The sequence below is a fragment of the Pangasianodon hypophthalmus genome, chromosome 13 (genome assembly GCF_027358585.1).
Source record: "Pangasianodon hypophthalmus isolate fPanHyp1 chromosome 13, fPanHyp1.pri, whole genome shotgun sequence".
Taxonomy (NCBI): domain Eukaryota; kingdom Metazoa; phylum Chordata; class Actinopteri; order Siluriformes; family Pangasiidae; genus Pangasianodon; species Pangasianodon hypophthalmus.
Window position 1 is genome coordinate 19,173,471 of NC_069722.1, and position 5,917 is coordinate 19,179,387.

The 5,917-nt window shown below is 39.4% G+C and overlaps 1 non-coding gene across 1 annotated transcript; it reads right to left on the reverse strand.

Moving 5' to 3' along the window:
• Positions 1-3,914: 3,914 nt before the first annotated feature.
• Positions 3,915-3,986, reverse strand: trnat-cgu (transfer RNA threonine (anticodon CGU)). Its single transcript has one exon. It is a non-coding gene; the product is annotated as a tRNA-Thr (tRNA).
• Positions 3,987-5,917: the final 1,931 nt, after the last annotated feature.

A 5,917-nucleotide genomic window follows, 5' to 3' on the forward strand; every position in this document is an offset into this window, starting at 1 on the left:
CATTGCAGGGTACTATGCACACACACACACACAAACACACACATGTACACACACACACACACACGTGCTTAGTCACACCCAGGAGCACTTGATTGTCCTGCATGGTTTAGGACAGTAGGAGGAAACTGGAAACCCAGAGGAAACCCACAAGGACACCAGAAAAACATGTGAAACTCCTAGAGCTGTGAGGTGACAACGCTACCTGCTGCATCACCGTGCCGCCTTAATCTGATTGCGAATATTTTAAATCTACTCATTTTATTTACAGGCTAAAAAGTGGTATCTATGGTAATGTAGCATACGCTCAATGCCCAAATGTTTGTAGACACCTGACCCTCACACCTAGAACCTTCCACATGTACAGGATGTCTTCCCTTCACTAGAACTAAGAGGCCCGAACCTGTTCCAGCATGACAGTGCCCTGTGCACAAAGCGAGCTCCATGAAGACATAATTTGGCGAAGTTGGTGTGAAAGAACTCGAGTGTCCTGCACAGAGCCCTGACCTCAACCTCACTGAACACCTTTGGGATGAACTGGAACACCGACTGCACCCCAGACCTCCTCACTTAACATCAATGCCTGACCTCACTAATGCTCTTGTGGCTGAATGAACACAAATCCCCACAACCACCCTCCAAAATCTAGTGGAAAGCCTTCCCAGAAGAGTGGAAGTTATTATAACAGCAAAGGGGAACTAAATCTGGAATGTGATGTTCAACAAGCACATATGAATGATATGGTCAGGTGTTCACCTACTTTTATATAAGTATAGTTATATAGTGTATGGTGAGATAGTTATCGATTCAATTCATTAACTAAAGAAACAACATTATGACTATTATCCTCTGACACATCGTGTTTGTGTCCTCGACAAAAAGTTAGCAAATCGACAAGCAACGTTTTGGTTATGAGCTCAAACCATTATTTGAGGATGTTTTTTTATTGACGTGAGGTGTGAACTATGAGGTGACTATGCGAGTTATGACAGCGTTACGCTGAATTTTATTATGCTCAGATTCATCAGTGTTTCTAACATTCAACATGTACGGTGAGTCTTATGACTCAGCTTCTGCCGCTGTGAATCATCCCACATGGATACGCTAAAGACAGTGAGGCAGGGTGAGACAGTTTCTGCCCAAAGTCACACCCTTGCTTCAGTGGATCCTAGTGGACTTGTACCTAAGAACTGCTGCTGTAATCATAAAAACTATCCTAATACTCATCTCGGCACTATTATTCCCAATCTGCTCATACTGAACATCCTTTCACCACATAGTAATGTTCACTGTGTCACATAGAAGAGAACGGTTCCCTTTTGAGTCTTTCCTCTCAAGGTTTCCTCCTCATGTTGTCTCAGGGCGTTTTTCCTTGCCACATGAACCTCTGGCTTGCTCATTATCTGATCCAGATCTCCATCTAGGTCTACATCTGGATTTCTGGGAAACTACTTTGTGAGAATTAAGTTGCTATACAAATAAAATCGAAATGAATAAACTGCTAGCCACTTGACTTGATGAGCTCTGCACTCTCCATAAATGAGCACTCTTGGTTCTAACTCTGTGTTACAGATAACGTAGAGTTGTATTATGCTTTTTTTTTTTTTTTTTTTATTACACACTCGTCTGAATGTTACACATTCAACTGACACTGCCTGTAGCAATTTCTTAGCATTAAACCTGCCTGATGTTTGGTCATGTGCAGAGTAGTATGAATAAAACACTTAGTGCCGCTGACACTGGTATGAATGTTTGAAAATAAAATAACCACTATTAAGAAGAAGGGTTGGCACAGTGGCTCAGCGGCCTCACCGCTTCAGTTTCCCTGTTTCGATCCTGAGCTCAGGTTACTGTCTGCATGGATTTCCTCCGATTTCTTCCCACCTCCCAGAGTATATGCTGGTAGGTGGACTGGCTACTCAAAATCGCCCGTAGGTGCGAATGTGTAAATGCTTTTGCTCATAGTGTCCCATTCAGGGTGTATTCCCACCTCACACCCAATGTTCCTGAGATAGGATCCGGATCAGCTGTGACCCTGACCAGGGTACAGCAGTAACTGATGGTGAATGAATGCATCAATGAACATATGGATCATTATAATGGATTATGGGCTTTTAAGTTCCTTAGGAAGCTGATGTTCTAGTAAGTAGACTATTCTAGTGGGTTGTGAGTTACTGAAGGTATCCTAAAAATATGTTTTTTTTGTTTTTTTAAATTGAATCAGTGAGTATACAGGCACGAGTGTCTGCTTACACCACCGTTGGTGTAAATAACTTTAGCACATTCATGATAGGAACGAGTTTATTACAAAAGAACATTTTGCACTCCTCTGATGTTATTGTATGTGTGTGATCTATTTCAATTTAGGACTGAACTGTGAAAGCCTTCAACTGTCACTGCTCTGATATTTCACATGCAGGTGTCATCTTATGCTCTGTTACGGTTTACTGCAGTTTATTTGCTTATTTTTAGGTTTAAAGCGCCACCTTGTGGTCATAATAATAATAATAATAATAATAATAATAATAATAACAATAATAATAATAATAACAATAACAATAATAATTTTATTTATTTATTTATTTTTAGTAGCTATCACACACAAATTCAATGCTCAATTCAACTCTTAATCCATCATTAATCCAACAGATCTAATAGACAGAGGTGAGTTTGCATTGTAATAAACATGCCCATGAAAATATTGTGACAATATTAACTTAACTCATACTAGCTAGGCTGAATTATTAATAAGCAAAGACGTGTTTTGCGTGTCAGGACCTGAAACCTGATTTTTTATTTATTTATTTTTTTAATCTTATTGCTACTGAACAGGGAAAACTGTAGGTCACAGCTGCTGTACAGTATGTTCCTCTGGATTTTTTAAAGATTGTAAATTTGCACTACTTTTTGCCCTCATATGTGACTTTGTAATCCAGTGTACACTCTGCTGACTGGTTCGGCAAGACACACTGCAAGCAGTTCTTATTCACCCCTCCTGAATCACACACTGATTGCACTGCGACCCAGCATTCCAAGAAACCCTCATGAACCTTAATCATCAAGCTTTTCAGAAAGTGTTAATCAAATCAAGTCAAGTCAAGTGGCTTTTACTGTCATTTCAACCATATACAACTAGTTAATACACAGATTAATGGAACTACAATACTGACAGCTCACAAGAGGAACTATGAGCTATGTTATCCTCTCCATACTATGGTTTTATATATGTATGTGTGTGCGTGTGTGTGTGAGTGCTTGAGCATCTGCAGTTGCAGTTGCACAGTCCTACCTAGACACAGTGCAAAAATGATAAATGGACTCTTATGAAGTATAAAAAGTCACAAACTGTAAACACTGAACGTAGAGAAAAGACCGTGCAAGAATATTAATGTGCTCCAAGCAAGTAAAAATTATAATAAACTGTAAACATTGGATGCAGTCAAAATGTGACATAGTGAGAGATATTGCACATTCAGTACTCTAAATATTAATGTACTCTGAGCAAGTAAGAATAATAATAAACTGTAAACATTGTGTGTATATATATATATATATATATATATATATATATATATATATATATATATATATATATATGTATACTAAAATGGCATTGGGTTACTTGTCATTTGGAGACAGTGAGACGGTTCTAGGAAAAATATTTGTGTGTTTTATATGTGTTTTTATATTTATATTATAAATACACTACATGATGTGTCACTATGTGACACACAAGAATGTATCCTGATGGTTAATCAGTAGTTCATGAATTCAGAGTTATATATGTAACTATATGCAGTTTTAAGAGGTACCTGCCCTGCCACTTGTAGGGTTTTCATGTGATTGATCCTGGATCAACTGATCTCTTTTAACCTATATCTAAAATGTTCGTGGTTTTTCTTTTGTCTTTTATCTAAAGGCACGGACGGGGTTCGAACCCGCGATCTTCGGTTTACGAGACCGACGCCTTACCACTTGGCCACCGCGCCTCACGAGCACACAGGCCAAAATCAGCCCATTTCAATTAGCTCAAAGAACAATGACGCAGTTTTGTCCCAGGCTTACATTAAATGTATAATATGTAGTCAATGTATAAAAAGTACTGTTACACAGACATAGTTTGTTAATGTATATATATGTAAATACACACATATTAGTCTATTTAACAGTTTGTTTGTGAAAAGAGAAGTGCGCTCGGAATTTAGCTTGTTTCTGTCTAATTTCCGTGCTGTGGTCTATTTGTACTATTCGGAATAGTACTTTCGGTATGAAGGCAAAAAGCCATAAATATATGAAATAGAGGCTAAATCCGACAGTTTGTTTTCTTGCTTCATTAATATTTAACTATATTAATATAAGGGGTTAAAATACACAGGAGTCGCCCAGTAGAATGGATAGTTTGTTTCCAATTTTTGAATGAGTCTCATAGAAGCACGGCAAGGCTACACAAAATCTGCGGCCACTCGATCGACAGTATATATTTTTATCGTTGAGAAACATTACTGTTTGGTGTGCGCGTGCTCTAAAATGCGGAAGTGGTGATTCAAATAGGGGGAAAAGGTTTGCTTGAAATCACGTTGAACCACATGACCTCTCTGTGTGTCACTCTAAATTACCTAGTGTTATTAAAAAGAGTGGACTTGTGTCTTAATCTTAGATTTGTTTCTCCACTTATGTGAGAACTATGCCGGTATTTGCAGGTCTTGGTTTTAATTAGAGTAGCCAGGCCAGGTCAAAACGTCCCCTAGAAGTCACCAGATGACACCGTAGACTTATTTGCGCATTCATGAATACGTCGTAATAATTGGGTATCTATTATGAGAGTGAGACAATCATTTGTGATGAGTGACTGTTTTTTTTTTTTTGGGAACAGTGGTGATGAGTGACTGGTTGTTGGGGACAATGGTGATGAGTGACTGGATGTTGGGAACAGTGGTGATGAGTGACTGGTTGTTGGGAACAATGGTGATGAGTGACTTGTTTTTGGGAACAATGGTGATCAGTGACTGGATGTTGGGAACAATAGTGATGAGTGACTGGTTGTTGGGAACAATGGTGATGAGTGACTTGTTTTGGGAACAAAGGTGATGAGTGACTTGTTGGGAACAATGGTGATGAGTGACTTGTTTTTGGGAACAATAGTGATGAGTGACTGGATGTTGGGAACAAAGGTGATGAGTGACTTGTTGTTGGGAACAGTGGTGATGAGTGACTGGTTGTTGGGAACAGTGGTGATGAGTGACTTGTTTTTGGGAACAATAGTGATGAGTGACTGGATGTTGGGAACAAAGGTGATGAGTGACTTGTTGTTGGGAACAATGGTGATGAGTGACTTGTTTTTGGGAACAATAGTGATGAGTGACTGGATGTTGGGAACAATGGTGATGAGTGACTTGTTTTTGGGAACAATAGTGATGAGTGACTGGATGTTGGGAACAATGGTGATGAGTGACTTGTTTTTGGGAACAGTAGTGATGAGTGACTGGATGTTGGGAACAAAGGTGATGAGTGACTTGTTGGGAACAATGGTGATGAGTGACTGGATGTTGGGAACAATGGTGATGAGTGACTTGTTGTTGGGAACAATGGTGATGAGTGACTGGTTGTTGCGAACAATGGTGATGAGTGACTGGTTGTTGCGAACAATGGTGATGAGTGACTGGTTGTTGGGAACAATGGTGATGAGTGACTGGATGTTGGGAACAATGGTGATGAGTGACTGGTTGTTGGGAACAATGGTGATGAGTGACTGGATGTTGGGAACAATGGTGATGAGTGACTGGTTGTTGCGAACAATGGTGATGAGTGACTGGTTGTTGCGAACAATGGTGATGAGTGACTTGTTTTTGGGAAACAGTAGTGATGAGTGATGAGTGATTAGTCATACTGAGTATAGGGCAATCGATTACAACTGCTCAGA